At 47.6% G+C, this 16,824-nt stretch overlaps 1 protein-coding gene across 1 annotated transcript in view; it reads right to left on the bottom strand.

The window, feature by feature from the left end:
• Positions 1-57: 57 nt before the first annotated feature.
• The window catches only part of LOC126541797 (uncharacterized), an 89,149-nt gene continuing 72,382 nt past the window's right edge, over positions 58-16,824 (bottom strand). Inside the window, exons 5-8 of the mRNA XM_050188730.3 lie at positions 7,089-7,219; positions 5,927-6,003; positions 3,551-3,631; positions 58-252 (exon numbers count right to left, since the gene is read on the bottom strand). The gene's annotated coding sequence lies outside the window, so the exon portion shown is untranslated. The remainder of the gene's footprint in view (positions 253-3,550; positions 3,632-5,926; positions 6,004-7,088; positions 7,220-16,824) is intronic.

The following is a 16,824-nucleotide window of genomic DNA, read 5'->3' as shown; positions in this document are numbered from 1 at the left end:
ATCCCGTTTTGTACGGGCGCAAAATGTTTGTTGACCGACATATAGATCAGACGCCTGTCGAGAGCATTGCGATGAGATCATAATTTATTATTTAGCGTATCAAATGCACTTGCATTGCGTTCGTTCACTTCTGCTACATCGGTGTGCATTTCTCCGTGCTTCCGACTTCGTTTTTCTTCATTATCGCCATGGCTTCCTCCAAGTATTTGGGATCCAGCGTGGGCGTTCTAGAGCTTATGCCGTACACGGGTACTGGAACAGGTTTAAAAATGAGATCACACTTTAACAAGTGGCAGTATACGAAGAAGGTTCTAAATCGTGAGACCGGGAAATGATTAAGTTTTCGGCTGTTTTCACCAAGAACAACAAAGAATAATTAGTGACCGCAGTGACTTCTACATAAACGAATGAATGAATGAATGAATGAATGAATGAATGAATGAATGAATGAATGAATGAATGAAATTGTGAGTTCAGCGGTTGCGTGACACCTTTGCAATTCGTGAAACCTCTACCTTCCTTGCCTCTCGCGAACCCCGTCACCGTGGGTCACCGCGAGTCAGTCACCGTGTCACCACTTGTCACCGTATTACCATGGGTCAGCGATCCTTACTGACGCGCTCGCGAGGCGGCGCATGGAGAGACGTACATTGGGCCATCGAAAGGTGCGCGCGTTATCCTCTTTGGTCGGCGTTTTATTCGGCTCGTCGGGACTCCCGGCGGCGGTCACACGCGCCCTTCCGTTGCGTCGATGTCCCGAGGCAGAGCCGTACCGATCGTGCTACTGCCTGTTTCTATGCACGCCATTTCTCCCTGATATGGGGTACCGAACGGCGAGAGCGCCGGCCGAACGATAGGTGGCGCCTCCAGACGTATCCTTTTTTCATTGGTTAACCTAGGTAGGATATCAGGCAGCATAGTAGCAAGAGCTTGGTGGCGCAACCCACCGCCCCGTTCCAAAGGGGACGCTCATAACATCCATCCATCCATCCTATATAATGTGCATCCTGCTCTGTCGGGGTGTGCCGTTCTCGGGCACCGACGACTATGTGAACTCTCTTGTAACCATGTTCGATTCTGTTGCAAACGAGCCAGGGAAGACCTATACTTAAAGTTTCGCTTTATGGCCTACTGAGCAATAGCACCCGCGTGTGAATAGTTAAGAAAATGACTTCTTTAATACTTTTTTTATTATCATTATTGCCTGGTTTACCGTAGCGCTAACTATAAATAAATGGGTGCAGACCTTCTTCGTGAAGAAGCTGCGCAAATTGCTTATAGAACTTGTCAACGTATAATCCATAATTAACGGTTTGTAACCTGTGGGTTGGTTGGTCCGTATGCCGGCGCCTCTAAGCACTTTATTTTGTTGTGGCTTTTGTCCCTGGACCCTAGACACAGCCATTGCAAATGAAGAACACCTGGGGGCACTTCGGGCACTTCATGTAAGAACGTTACTGAAGGGGTAAGGGTCGCCCCAGCTCGAATTCTCCCGAGGAAGACTTTCTCCACCCGAGTTAGGTTATCAGGAAGGGTGCATACACACGAGGGGATGATAAGCACTGATTGATAAGATCATTGCGCGGTTAATGACATAAGAACGTAGAGATTTCTGCACATTTAAAGAATGATACAACTGTGTTGTACAGCGTTATCCAATGCTTACTCGAGGCGTCATTTCTCTTTAGAGACACGCCACGCAGTTAACGTAAACAACCTCTTAAGGATCAATGCGGAAGTCAAGAGGCAAAACGCGATGCATCCTGGAGAATGGCTCGCAGCGATTCGCACAAATTTCTTTTAACGGTGTGTAACGAATAATGAAGGGCGGAGTTCCACATTTCCACCAACCTTTACATTTTCTGTTTTTATTAAAGAAAGTCGGCGGTAATCAGAATCTGTTTTTCACTGAATGACGATCGAGAAGACCCAAGGACAATGAGTTCATTTCTATAGCTGGAGCGGGCCCTATTATATGTCTGTGAGCTAACAATAATTATGCGCATCGAATGTTTTGTATGCGCCGCCTTCCGCTATGACTATGCCACGTCTGTACACGTGCGTGACATCGCCAGCTGTCGTAAAACCACATGCGAAGGAGCTTATTTGACGATGATGATTTATATTGGTATTCCCTTCGAAACGGGGCGGAGACAAATAGACATTTTGAGTCACCAAATAGTCAAAGCTTGCGCTAATAAATTATTATTATATGATGATGATGACTCACTGGCATCGCCTTTGAAACGCGGGGCGGTGACTAATAGTCACCTAGCCAGCTTGAGTTAATCAGGTATGCTATAATATCCTTATACCTTATAGCATACCATGCAATATATTATATAATCGTGCGCAGGGGCGCCCCCTATATGAGGAGGGTGTGCGTTAAACTGCATACGAACCGATATGTGAGCACAGAGTTGCCCCCCACCCCCCCACATGTGCTCATGCCTATGCATAACAGATGATGACCTGCAGCGCTGGCTATCGACTTGCTGAGGCATATAAGCTTTCTGTTCTAAATGAGGCCGTCAGGCTGTGATCAACGCCGCCCTGCAGGATTACTGAAGCTCCGTACTGAAAATCCAACTGGAGGTCAGTGGCGTCCAGATCGTCCATCACGGAGTAAACAGTACACATCATCATCAGCATCATCATCATCATCATCATCATCATCATCATCATCATCATCATCATCGTCATCCTGGCTACGCCCACTGCAGGGCAAAGGCATCTCCCATACTTCTCCGACTACCCCGATCATGTGCTCATTGGGGCCATGTTGTCCCTGCAAACTTAATCTCATCCGCCCACCTAACTTTCTGCCGCCCCTGCTACGCTTTTCTTCTCTTGGAATCCAGCCCGTAAGCCTTAATGACCATCGGTTATCTTCCCTCCTCATTGCATGCCCTGTCCATACCCATTTCTTTTTCTTGATTTCAACTAAGATGTCATTAACTCGCGTTTGTTCCCTCGCCCGATCTGCTTTCTTTTTATCCCCTTAACGTTACACCCATCATTCTTCTTTGAATAGCTCGTTGCGTCGTCCTCAATTTAAGTAGAACCCTTTTCGATGGCCTCCAGGATTATGCCGCGTAGGTAAGTACTGGTAAGACACAGCTGTTATACACTTTTCTCTTGAGGGATAATGACAACCTGCTGTTCATGATCTGAGAATGCCTGCCAAACGCACCGCGGCCCATTCTTGTTCTTTTGATTATTTCAGTCTCATGATCCGGATCCGCGGTCACTACCTGCCCAAAGTAGATGTATTATTCCCTTACCACTTCCAGTGCCTCGCTTAATGCCGAAAAACACGAGGCGAAACCACATTACCCACTGCAGATTCGCATGGCCATTGCCTGACAGCTACGTATTACTAAACGTGGTGCATAAGAAATTTTTTCATCTCAGCGCCCGTTTTCCGGAGCCGCTTAGTATTTACGAATTAAAGTATCGACACAAACTATACGTGGACGCGTGCGTGGGTGTGCCCTGTATTTGTGTCGTCCGTGCCAGAGATTATAGTGCACTTGATTGGGCATCTCACTGTTTCCGTAGACGTAGCCGAAGCAGACGTTCCAGTTCTTGTAGTCCGTCCCCAAAAACCGCACTGCTACTTTCTGGTTGTCTGAAACAAGGACAGTTGCGTTTTCATATTAACATGGTGCTCAGGAAAGTGAGTGTCTCACAAACCGCAGCTCTGGAGGTGCTAGCCTCAGGCGTGCGTTAGAGACAAAGACCTTGTTTAAGTAATGTTTGAATGAACATAGAAGAAGTTATCTCTGGGCTAGTTAGTAATTCTTCTTAGTACGTTGCTTCATAGCGCAAAAGAACACACTCACATGTACGCACTCACTCATACACACAAACACTTTGTATGTGTGTGGTGGTAGAGGGGCGTCCTTTCCTGGGGTGTTCGTGTGTGTTCGCCTGTGTGCTCGTATGTGTGTTTGTGTTGCTTCGTGTGTGTGTGTGATAGATAGATAGATAGATAGATAGATAGATAGATAGATAGATAGATAGATAGATAGATAGATAGATAGATAGATAGATAGATAGATAGATAGATAGATAGATAGATAGATAGATAGATAGATAGATAGATAGATAGATAGATAGATAGATAGATAGATAGATAGATAGATAGATAGATAGATAGATAGATAGATAGATAGATAGATAGATAGATAGATAGATAGATAGATAGATAGATAGATAGATAGATAGATAGATAGATAGATAGATAGATAGATAGATAGATAGATAGATAGATAGATAGATAGATAGATAGATAGATAGATAGATAGATAGATAGATAGATAGATAGATAGATAGATAGATAGATAGATAGATAGATAGATTTTAATGGCAGAAAGGTGGAGAGGTGGACCTGAGTGACGTGCCTGTAGCCTGCTACTCCACGCTGGAGAAGAAGTTCAGGGGAACGACAGAGATAGAATGTGAAGAGGAAAGAAGGTGGTGGTATGGTGAATATAATGATGATGAGGGCTCCACAACATACTGTTTCTGTCCAACGCGTACGAGTACACTTCACAGCACAGCACAGCTCATCTTCGCGGGAAGAGGTAGAAGTTACTGCAGCGCAGCAAGAGACTGTCTATAGCTTTCATAATCTTTGCCGCTGTTAGCGCAACTGGCGTACTTAAACGAGACAGTAGCAGCTGCAGGGCGTCGAATATTCGTCGCAGCATGGCTTTGATGACGGAGTCAGATGGTGATATCTGAGTTCACTATCCTTGCTCGCGCTGACAGTCTATAGGCCCGTGTGCGCGGCGGCAAGCGTGGCCATACATTAGATTCCGGGCGTTCGCGGCTCGCTTGAAGCAACGGTTCGGAGAGATCTATCGATGCCGATTCAACTACCTTCTACTGGACCTGCGGAATTGGAGACAGGGATCTCTCGTTCGGACCTACAGCTTGTCCACGTCGACGACGAGATCGTCTCCTCCGTTGTTGCACTGACGCTGCCGCCTCTTTGTGAGACATACTTGTCTTGCTCATTTGCTTCAGTATTCTGTTTTTCTGTTTAGGACAATCCTTGGAATTGGCCTCGTGGGGTCGATCGCAATTCGAGCATTTCATTTTTTTTTTACTGTACATGAAGCTACGTCATGGCTGCCGGCACAGTGGAGGCATGCCGTCTGGCCTGTGCACAAAGCGCTGACATGGCCTAGCTTTAGGCTCTTGTGACATATTGCAGTGGTCGGGGCACATAAGGACGCACGGGGTCTCTCACGCAGCCCACCTTGACATGATCAGGTAGCGCGTCTCCCTCGAAAAGAAGCGTGACACTCGTCGAGCGACCGAAGCAACGTACTGATACAATCAACACACACACACATAAAGGAAGAGCAGAAAAATCACGATTCTATCACGAGGCACGCCGCGGGAGGGAGGGGGGGGGGGGGTGATTTCCGGATTAGGTTTGACCACGTGGGGTTCATTAACGAGCGCCCAATGCACGGTACACGGGCGTTCCTTTTTTTTTTCTTCTTTGTTTCGCTTTTTTTTTTCGGTCACATCGAAATGCGGCCGCAGCTTAACGCCCAGGCCACTACGTTACCATGGCGGTAGAGCAGAATAGAAGACATCGCTCTTCTGCATCATGCCGTTTTCCATTTTTAGCCCGTATGACTGTATTCTTATGGAAATGAAAGAACTGAGTTGAATTGAACTGCAAAACCGAAGCGCCATGCGACGCCAGGCGAGTGTGGCAAATGACGTCAAAACAGAACAAATGTGATGTTCGTGCTCGATTCACATAGAGCCTTCACCGCCCGATTCACGGCCGACCCCCAGAGTGGTTTGCGCCATTTCGCTAAGGAACAAAAGTCAAAACAAGAACATAGAGCTCTTTATACGGTTCAAAGCAGCCGCCTGCATAGGCTTACCAAACTCTTACCTTGATCCGCGAAAAAGAACTGAGCTGGGTGGTCGGAATCTTCTAGTATACGAAACGTATTCTTCATCATCGTATTCCTGCGAACAGTACATATATAACAAAGGTTAACGCGCAGCCCGTTTGTTACTAACTAAAAAGAATAAAGAAGAGATAGAAAACCAGCCAACGCTAAGCAAGCAGTGTCACCTTGATCTTGATTAATCACAAGTACGCTCATCAGCGCACTAACAACCTTGTTATCGGCTTTTTTCTTTTTTTCTATGTTCATCAGTATACTTGGAATATGTCGCTGAGAACCAGATCTAGTAGGTCGCGAGTGTGCGATGTAATCGGAGGGTTTAAAGAAGTACCGAGTGAAAACGGCTCACGTCCATTGTGTATATCCAAGAAAAAAGGTATATAGAACGCACTGGGCGTGCGTGTATAGGATCCGAAATCTTTTGCTCGCGTGGCCAGGCAGCGTCGGTTAACGTTGAATACACTATTTTCAGGATTCCCTATTCTGCAAAACGTTGTGCTTAATAGAATAAACTAAATAAACACAAGGCGCCAGCGCCGTGTCTGCACGTTTAAGTGCACTTCCCGTGTCCTGGTCTCTCTTTAGCTAAACATTTATGACTACGCGCGACTTCGCCGTACGCGCCTTGTCTTTATTAATTCCGGAATGATTTTCTCTGACTCTTGGTTCCAGTCGGGGTGTTCGTTTGTGAGCGTAACCCGAGTTCTCTTCGTCGCATTATCTTGGAATGAGAAATTCCGCGTGCAGAAGGGCGAGTGCTTTTGGAGGCCATATTGCGACATCATTTTTCGGGTTAAGAGTGTCTTTTTCTTAAAGTGCCAAGTATATTTTCGAGCCATATCTGGACACAAAAGGACCGACCTATATCGCAGTAAATTCGGCATTTGAAAAAAAAAGAAAGTAAGAAATAAAGAAAAGGAATGACCGGTTTTATTCACAGGCAGTTTTAGGCAGAAATTTAAAGGGACTTTTTTTTTTTTACTCTCGCTGACAGCGCTATAGACGTGCAGCACGCAGTGTGCATGCTCATTTAAGATACTTGAACCTGCTCATGTGCTTTGATATATGTGCGTGTGTGTGTGCGCGTGTGCGTGTGCGTGCGTGCGTGCGTGCGTGCGTGTGTGCGCGCGCGCGCGTACTCACGACTTGCTCCGGTAGGTGAGTTCCACCTCGTAAACCATGCCATCCTTGTGCTTTACCTCGTACATGGTGCAGGTCGCCGAGTTGTTGTAGAGAGTGCCGGTCCTTTCGACACTGTACCAAATGCCCGCCGCCTTTACAAGTGAGAGCAGAAAACAGGGGTCAGCCCCATAGGTGCTTGGTCACATGACTGCTAATGAGAAACAACGTACAGTCGACCACAAATGTTCACAAACCACCGGATCTCGGGAAAGCGTTCTTTCTTCTTTTTTTCTCTCGGGAAGCCTGTAACTGTAGCCAGTAAAACAGCGCATAACAATGTTAGCATGTTAGCATGTTCGCACATACTATATTAGAGGCTGGAAATGCGAATACCAGGCTGCGTTGTGAGGCTGCGTAGATGTTCGTTTTTTCTTTCTTATCACGTGGTCCGTAAACCTTGGTGGTCGACAGTACAGCTGTGAGTTGCCTCTGTAACTTTCTTTTTTTTTGAATTTGGAGTCTTAGACGGATGTACGCGCAAGGCATGCACCGACGGTCTTTAAAGGCGTGGCAAACGCGGAGCACTGTTATGTACAGCGCCGTCAACGGGGAGACACCGCGATGGAGTGCAAGAGTCCGATAGCCTGCGAGTCATATATGCACCAAACTATTCAGACGCGAACAGCGGAGCGCGTGGTTTTTCCCGCAGCCTAGCCACAAGCAAAGGGCACGGATGTGTATCACGCACACAATTTCCTGTGACAATCACTATAGAGGGAACGCTGGCGCCAGTGTCTACGGGAGCTGCAAGCATGGCGGCTTATCACGAAGATCGGACAAATCAGTCTACTAACCAGCACTCCCTGTGTAGCTGAATGACCGTATCGTCAGAGTTCCCTTTAGCAACTTTGGCAGAACACTCTATGGCACGACCAACTCTGGCGTGTCACAAACACCGCTCGCGACGCATCACATTCGGTCGTGTACACGTGTTCGCGCATTTTGCTGTTCGCTATATGCAGGCTGTTCGAAAGTCACGCACACCGCTGTTCGCGTTTCAAGGAATTGGCGTAGTGCCTGTCAGAGTTGCGGAGTGAAGCGTTCCACTCCATTCTCATCTCCATTCCGGAGAGTTAAGATTCCGGTAATTCCACTCCTTTTAACTCCTAGGAGTCGTGAGAGGTAGACCATTTCCACTGTTGGAGTTCCTCGAATTCCATTCCTCGAATTCCAATTACTGAAATACTTTCTCTGTAACCGTTTACCACTTACAGTTCCATACCAGACGACAAAAACAAAATGAAGTCTTAACAACGTAACAACTAATGCTTCGTACTACTGCTATATTTTATTTTTTTCGAACAATAGCAAACACACTCTGTTTCCTCTCATCTCTTCAGGACGTCGTTGCGTCTAATCTCTGTAATGATTAATCATTCGACTAAAGCGAAGTTTAAATAATCTTACACCATGTCCCCTGCGGTGGGTGAGAGCAAATATTTCAGGACGAGGCAGGCGAGCAAAATTGAGGTGGCGGTCTTCAAGGATAATGCTGCCGTAGCATTAAATGAGTACGGAGGTCAAGGAATCACTGAAGTGTACTACGTTTTTTGTTGTTGTTGTTTCATATTCACTGGCATGTTAACGAGCATCATTTTCCAGCAGACCTCTCTAACCACCTCCTCGAGAGCGAGCGAAAAATAATGGAGTGCTTTCCAAATTACCATACACTCGCGTGGGTGCAACCGTTAGCCACGTCGTCAATCTTGCCTGCATGCCCTTTTGACGTAGATCAAGCATGCTTTTGCTAAATTTATTAATTTTTTGCAAGTTTACTCCTTAAATAAATGTTTAAGGGGTTCACCGATGCTAAGAAGTTAACTACTGAATTCGTTAACAAACGGTGAAGGGGTTAACTTTAACTGAAATTTGCTGCTTCTTAGCGCTTCAACTTTGTAACAAAGAAAAGTTTTCGGGTCATCAGTTGCACAGGATGTGCAGAATATCATTTTGCTTATAATTAGCGCTGCAGAGGAAGTCACTCATAGGTAGATACCGAAAGAGCACGTATCGAGTAAAAATTGTAAAATATTGTGACGCAGCAGTAGCCCCACAAGCGATGATGAAGAAGAACCCCATATAAACCCCATATGATGATGATCGTGTACAGATGACAAAGAATAGCTTATATATTCCCACACTAATGTCCCCTCGCGCGAGAGCGGCCATCCTGGCCGCAATTCAAAGGGGCGGTGAACGTCTCGTGAAAGGCTTCATACGGGAAACGTGGACAATCTCAGCGGCGCGGCAGCGCCGGTCATTTGGAACAATAACTGGTTCCACGCGATAGTTCACTGGAGAAGTCTGCTCCAAGACTTTGTAGGGGCCGATGAACCGAAGCTGAAACTTGTCACACAAGCCAGGAGTACGAACTGGTGTCCGGAGTAGCACTTCCTCGCCAGGGCGGAAGCACACGACGCGATGAGAGGCGTCGTAATGCTGCTTGTGGTCCTGTTGCCGTGCTTCGGTGTTGATGCGGGCGAGCTGGCGACAACGCAGAATGCGGGACACATATTCTTCGCAGGAGGAAGGACATTGATGGACAGTTGGCGCGAAGAAAGAGACGTCAAGACAGGAAGAGGGCGAACGACCATAGACAAGGTAGAATGGCGAGTAACCGGTCGTGCGTTGAACGGCGGTATTATATGCAAAGGTCACGAATGGTAAAATTGCGTCCCAATTTCTGTGATCCGGGTCAATGTACATGGCTAACATGTCTGACAGCGTGCGATGAAATCGCTCTGTGAGGCCGTTGCTTTGCGGATGGTAACTGGAGGTAGTCTTGTGGGTGGTTCCGGAGGCTCTGAGTACTTCGTCTAGTAGTTGCGAGAGGAATGCTTTTCCACGGTCGCTCAGGAGGACGCGAGGAGCACCGTGACGCAGTATTAAGGATTGAAGTATGAATGCAGCAACTTCAGAGGCTGAGGCAGAACTCACACAAGTTGTTTCGGCGTAGCGTGTCAAGTGATCAACGGCTGTCACAATCCATCGTTTACCGGTGAGAGTCACAGGAAGTGGGCCATATAGGTCAACTCCAACGACCTCAAATGGTTGCGACGGACAAGGAACCGGTTGCAGTTGTCCGCTTGGAGCTGATGTAGGGAGCTTTCGACGCTGACATAGAGCGCAGGAAGCGACATACCTCGCTACACTGGCGGACAATCCAGGCCAGTAGAAGCGCCCTTTGATGCGGTCATAGGTTTTCTGGAAACCAAGGTGACCAGCAGTCATGTCGTCGTGAGAAGCCCGCAGGACATAAGCACGTAGAGAGCGTGGCAGAACAGGAACCCAGCGTTGACCGTCAGGGTGATAGACATGACGGTATAGGACGCGGTTGTCAATCTTAAATTGCGTCAGCTGCCGACGAAGGCGGGCGTTAGGCGGGCGCGAAGCTCCTTGAAGGTGGTCGATGATGCGCCGACAGTAAGAGTCGGCAAGTTGATGAAATTGGAAGGATTTGTTGTCGTGTGGAGGCATCTCGTCGACAGTGGCCAACAAGAAAGCATCTGAGGAGGGATCGAGCGAAAGCTTGTCACGGATGGTAGTTGGAGCTCCATTGCATGGTGTCGTAGGAAGCGGACAGCGAGAAAGTGCGTCTGCATCTTGGTGTTTTTTTCCGCACTTGTAGGTAATGGTAAAGTCGTATTCTTGCAAACGAAGAATCCACCGACCAAGTCGTCCAGACAAGTTCTTCAGCGTCGAAAGCCAGCATAATGCATGATGGTCTGTAACGATCGTAAAGTGGTGGCCGTGAAGATAAGGTCGAAACTTCTGCACAGACCAAATGATAGCTAGACATTCCTGCTCCGTGATGGTGTAATTCTTTTCGGCGTTTGTCAGAACGCGACTTGCGTATGCGACGACCCTCTCACCTAAAGTGTCGTCTCGCTGTAGGAGAATGCCACCAATTCCGTGACCACTAGCATCCGTATGCAGGAGGGTAGGAGCAGCTTCATCAAAATGGCGTAGTACTGGTTCAGATGTGAGAGCGCGCTTCAGATGGGTGAACGCAGATTCACATTCGGGAGACCACACAAAGGGAACATTAGAACCCAGTAATTTGTGCAGAGGTGACGCTATTGAGGCGAAGCCCCGTATGAATCGCCGAAAATAAGAAGCGAGGCCTAAGAAACTACGCAAATCTTTGGTCTTTTCGGGACGAGGGAAGTGCTGAACTGCGGAAACCTTGTCAGGATCAGGACGAATGCCATCTTTGCTCACAATGTGACCTAGAACTTTGATTGTCTTGCTCGCAAAATGGCATTTCTTAGTGTTTAGCTGAAGTCCAGCGTTGGCAAGGCACGTGAGAACTTCATCCAGACGTTGCAGGTGCTGAGAGAAGGTTGACGAGAAAACAACAATATCGTCGAGATAGCACAGGCAAGTCTTCCACTTTAGGCCACGAAGAACGGTGTCAATCATGCGCTCGAACGTTGCGGGCGCATTGCAAAGGCCGAATGGCATGACATTAAACTCGTAGAGCCCATCGGGTGTTGAAAACGCTGTTTTCTCCTTATCGTCCTCATGCATAGGTATCTGCCAGTAGCCGGAACGCAGATCGATGCTGGAGAAGTACTCGGCACCCTGCAGGGAATCCAAGGCATCGTCTATTCGCGGCATAGGGTATACATCCTTGCGTGTGATCTTGTTAAGTGCTCGGTAGTCGACACAAAATCGAACAGAGCCGTCTTTTTTGCGAACCAAAACAACGGGGGAAGACCAAGGGCTAACAGAGGGGCGTATTATGTTTCGTTGGAGCATGTCGGTGACGTTCTCGTCAATGACTTTCCTCTCGGCTAGCGATACGCGATATGGTCTACGGCGCACGATGGATGTACCATCTGTCTCTATCCGATGCGTCGTAATCGAAGTCTTTCCCAACGAAGATGAATGCGCGTCAAAGGAAGCTTCATGTTTTCGGAGCAAAGCAAGCAATTGTTGTGACTGCGAAGCTGTCAGGTCGGAACTGATGGCAGCTGCAAGAGCTGAAGGAGATGCGGCCCGTCCGGTACAAGGACCGTCAGAGGAAGCTGGTTTAAAGGAAATAACAGATATAGACTCTGATGCAGTGGCGCAAGCCAATGTAGTGCCTTTAGGGATGAGAATCTTTTCGGATGTCGGGTTTGTAGCGTAGAGAAGTGCAGCGCCATGATCAAACCTAACGAGCACTGATGCAAAGGCTATCCCTCTTGCAAGACAGCGTGCAGATGGTAAGACGAGCACGTCGCCGCAGTCAATCACATCAGACGTGATAGTAACGATGCTTTGATGGCGAGGAGGTAACGCGGTATCTTCTGCAGCAACGAAGTGAAGGGGTGTGTCATCTGCATAAAGTGAATAGGTCGTGTCGGTCATGTGGAGAACGCGTTGTCCACAGCAGATGGAGGCGGAGGCCGTAGAAAGAAAATCCCATCCCAATGTGAGCTGCTGGGCACACGAACTTAGCACTGCAAATTGTACGTGATGTAGAAGTCCATCGATGGAAATACGAGCTGTGCACATAGCGATAGGTCGAATGGAGGCCCCTTGAGCAGCGAGTAGCGTAGGTCCATCATAGGGGGTCGTAACTTTCCTAAGTCGCGAACACAAATCACGGTGAATGACGGAAACACTAGCACCAGTGTCTATTAAAGCTTCTACTTGTACACCTTCTACTACAACCAATATCACATTGTACGGACGCGATGGAGGAATTTCTGTCCTGTCGTTCGATGCAGCTTTTCCTCCAAAAGCTGCATAATTCAGTTTTCCGGAAGACGCTCGGCGAATTGAGAAGCAGGTCTCAGTGGGGACGTAGAGCGGCGAAGGGGTGACGGCGAGCGGCGTCTCGCAGGACGGTAAGCTGTCTCGGATGCTACAGTAGGCGATGGAGAGCGTCCGCGCGGTGGACCATAAGGACGGCGTTGGTCATGGAAGCTCCCTAGACGTTGGAAAGTAGCACCGGGCGAAAAGTCATCCCGTTCGTATACGTCATATCCGCGACGCTCGTCTTGCTGGCGCTTGCGGCAAAAACGCGCTATGTGGCCACGATAGCCGCAGTAGTAGCAGATGGGACGAGGAGGACGCCACTGCGGATAGCTGGTTTGGGTAGGTGCGCTGGTAGTCATCGAAGCGATGTGAGCCGGTGTTGGTTTTGGAGGCATCGGTGGGACGATGACTGGAGTAGCTGCGGCTACTTGTGCGTACGTCGATGGGGCCCTAGGTGTTAGAGGGTCCGTGTACGATGCACCAGCCATGGATGCCAATTCCTCCTTGATGACATCTCGCAGATTGGTATCGGAGGCATGAGAAGGCATAGGTCCTGCTGCTAAGCCAAGATACTGGAGCTCTTCTCGAATTATTGCGCGTATCATTGCTCGTAACGTAGGGTCGTCGGCGCTAGTGTTTGCAGTGGTGTCCGGCTGCAACCGTACTGATTCGAGTTCGTCAAGGCGCTGGCAAGTAGCGACGATATCAGCGACGGTAGCGGGGTTCTGGATGGCTAAAGCATTGAAAGCAATAGCTCCGATGCCTTTGAGGATGTGGCGAACCCTGTCTGATTCGGTCATGGCCGTGTTCACGCGTCGACAAAGAGCAAGCACATCCTCGATGTACGACGTATAAGATTCACCGGGTTGTTGCTTGCGAGTGTCGAGCGTCTTTTTTGCGAGGGCAGAACGAACAGCCGGTGTACCGAAGATTTGGCGGAGCTGCTGTTTGAAAGCGCCCCAGTTCGTGAAATCAACCTCATGGTTGAAAAACCAAGTCTTCGCTACGCCTGTCAGATAAAAGGCGACGTGACGTAGCTTGGACGCATCGTCCCAACGGTTAGCCGAACTCACTCGGTCATAGTCGTCCAGCCAATCCTCGACGTCTTCACCGCGAAGTCCAGCAAACAGATGGGGATCACGCTGGTGCCCACTGACAACCCAATACGGAGAGGCTGGGGTAGCCGAGGCCGAGATGGTGGAAGTAGAAGTGCCTGTTGGCTCGTCCTGCGACATGTTGGCGGACAGCTGGCACAATCGGCGACCCGATCGAAGCTCCAGGAGGTTGAGCGGGGAGTCAGAGGACGGGGGACCGAAGAGCACACTCCACCACTTGTGACGCAGCAGTAATCACGGCTTTTATTCCGCGTCACAAGATTAGGCGAACCGACCACGCCCACAGCACGGAGCACACTCGAGAGCCAGCCCCACAAGCGATGATGAAGAAGAACCCCATATAAACCCCATATGATGATGATCGTGTACAGATGACAAAGAATAGCTTATATATTCCCACAATATTATTAATTGGCCGACTATTTAGTCTAATTAGAAAATTTATTCAAACCCATTATTTAGCGCTCCGGGAGTATGTGACCATTCCATTTCAACTCCATACCGGAATCTCGGGCTTTCATTCCGCTCACATTGCATCTTCCAGATCTGTTCCATCATTCCATTACCATTCCATACCGCGTGTTTAAATATGTGGAACGATTCCGGAATCATCCCAACTCCGGAGTTGCCGTTCCGCAACTCTGATATACGCATACACCCTTAACCGTCAACTCTGTAATATTGTAGACCGTAAGAAATATACACAAAGCACGAATCCATGAACATTGAGAGCCAAGCCTCCACATTTAGTCTCTTTTGCACAAGTAATTTAAGTGCTTTGAACTTCTCACTGAGAGGCGTGTAATAATTATCGGGCACTGAGAGCACGCAGCCTCTTTTTTTTCGTCTTCTTCTAATGTCTTTATCTCACGTGAAGTTAACAGTGAATACATACACACATTATTCTATATTCTTGCGAGCTTGTTCGTGATCTATGCGCTTTTATTGTGTTTCCGAGTTTATTGTATATGCACATATACTATAGTTAGAAACCTTGTCGATCACACACGTTTTCAAACTCTATACTCTTTAAGTTGGCAAAGCAGTAAAAATATTGCATTGCTGTTGCTTTCTTTTCTTCCTTAATTTCTTTTTCATTGTTTTCAAACTTGACTCCATGTTCAGACAAACGAATCCTTCCCACTTCAACCTACCCCGCCAGAAAATAAATAAATAAATAAATAAATGAATAAATAAATAAATAAATAAGAACAATGATAAAGCTATACAGGCGTAGCGGCCCCCATATTGTATAGCTAAATTTATAATGGCGGTGTACATTGGCAAAAAAAAAAAAATACGTAAGCGTCCAGCGGCACAGCTAGTGTTTCGCACGGGATTAGGTCGCTGTACACGAAAAACACACGAAAGATAAATTTGCCTTTGGCTGTGTTTGCATTTTTGTTTCGTTTATCTTTGTCGTACCAGACTCAAGCGAAGCCCATTAATGGACCCGACACTGGAGCAACTTTGCACGAGGACATACACGCCAGTACAGGTTAACTCACTCGTACATGCTTCTGGCAAGGACATGCGCTTCACACTTCTCCATCATCTAACCCTGATGGCCCGCGCCTCCCTTTTTTTTTTTTTCGGTAGTTTACGGCCATGTCGCTGCTAGACAAATGCGTAATGACGCGTTTCTCTCGACATGACAGGTGCGATGGTTACACCGACACACTGTTGAAAAAAGAAAAGAAAAGTAAACTCCCGGGTGTGGAACAATGAAGTCACAAAGCACGCAGTGTCGTTTTCTCTATATACGCCCTTTCAAGTTGATTATGTTGGTTTAAAAAGAGGTTGCGTGTACGGAGTTCCACGCCATGATTAATAACACGCGTACTTACTGCACTTATTCGTAGCTTTCCTGCTGCGTTATAGCGGGATTTAATTCCTGACCAAAATTCTACTATATTGTCACGTGGTAGTGACGTTAAAGAACACAGTAGCAGTACTGTGAAAGACAAAACTAGCTTTTATTGGGCGAACCTGTGCCCACAAAACAGGCTACACTTAAAGCACAACGATAGCAGCGAACACAGTCGGCGATCGTCGAAAATCTGATCAGCGGGTCAAGCGCGTCGGCTTTCATAGAGCAGTCATCGAATGTTCCAGACTAATCGTTGGGACCCGCGTGCCTTCCACAGAGTTCTACACCATTCGCGTCAGGTGATGAAATCAGATAACACAAGGTTCGGCGACAATAGACCGCGGATAGAAGCATCGATAACTTTCCAGAAACTTCGGATACATGCAGGCGCGTCCCGCGCTGTGTGATAGCATTTGTTAGGCGGCGAAGCGTGGTCGCCCGATAAAGATAAGTACTCGTGTCAATATTGCAGCAAAGCCGTTACGACTATAAGTGCCGTAAATGTGGGCGGTCTTCTGAAGTATATATTTGAGTTACGCTGCTACAGTTGGGCGAAATTCGATAGATTGCCGAAGGGGCAATGTCCAAAATTCCTGGGCGTGAAGTGGGCAACGTTCCCTAGTGGTTTAACATCTGCATCTTTTATTATCCTTTAGGAAAGAGCAAATATCGGAAAGAAATAGGGTTTGGCCCGATTTTCGCAAAACTTGTTCAGGGCGCAAAAATCGGGAGTTATCGGATTTTAGCCGGAAACGAATTAATAAACCCTATAGTTATATGTCACGCTACGTTGCAAGCCTGCGGGTTACCGTCATCGGTCGCTATAGAGTCAAAAATAGACGAGTAATGACATTATTTACACTTTCCAAATATTTCAGTAGGCTTCATGCAGGGAACCTGCTAAATGCCAACGCGGAGACACTGTGAAGGTGCGTCTTGTCTCTCAGAAGCGTTGTAACGGAAT

The sequence above is a fragment of the Dermacentor andersoni genome, chromosome 2 (assembly GCF_023375885.2).
Source record: "Dermacentor andersoni chromosome 2, qqDerAnde1_hic_scaffold, whole genome shotgun sequence".
In the NCBI taxonomy this organism is placed as follows: domain Eukaryota; kingdom Metazoa; phylum Arthropoda; class Arachnida; order Ixodida; family Ixodidae; genus Dermacentor; species Dermacentor andersoni.
The sequence above is the reverse complement of the archived record's forward strand: the minus strand, read 5'-3'. Positions and strand labels throughout refer to the sequence as shown.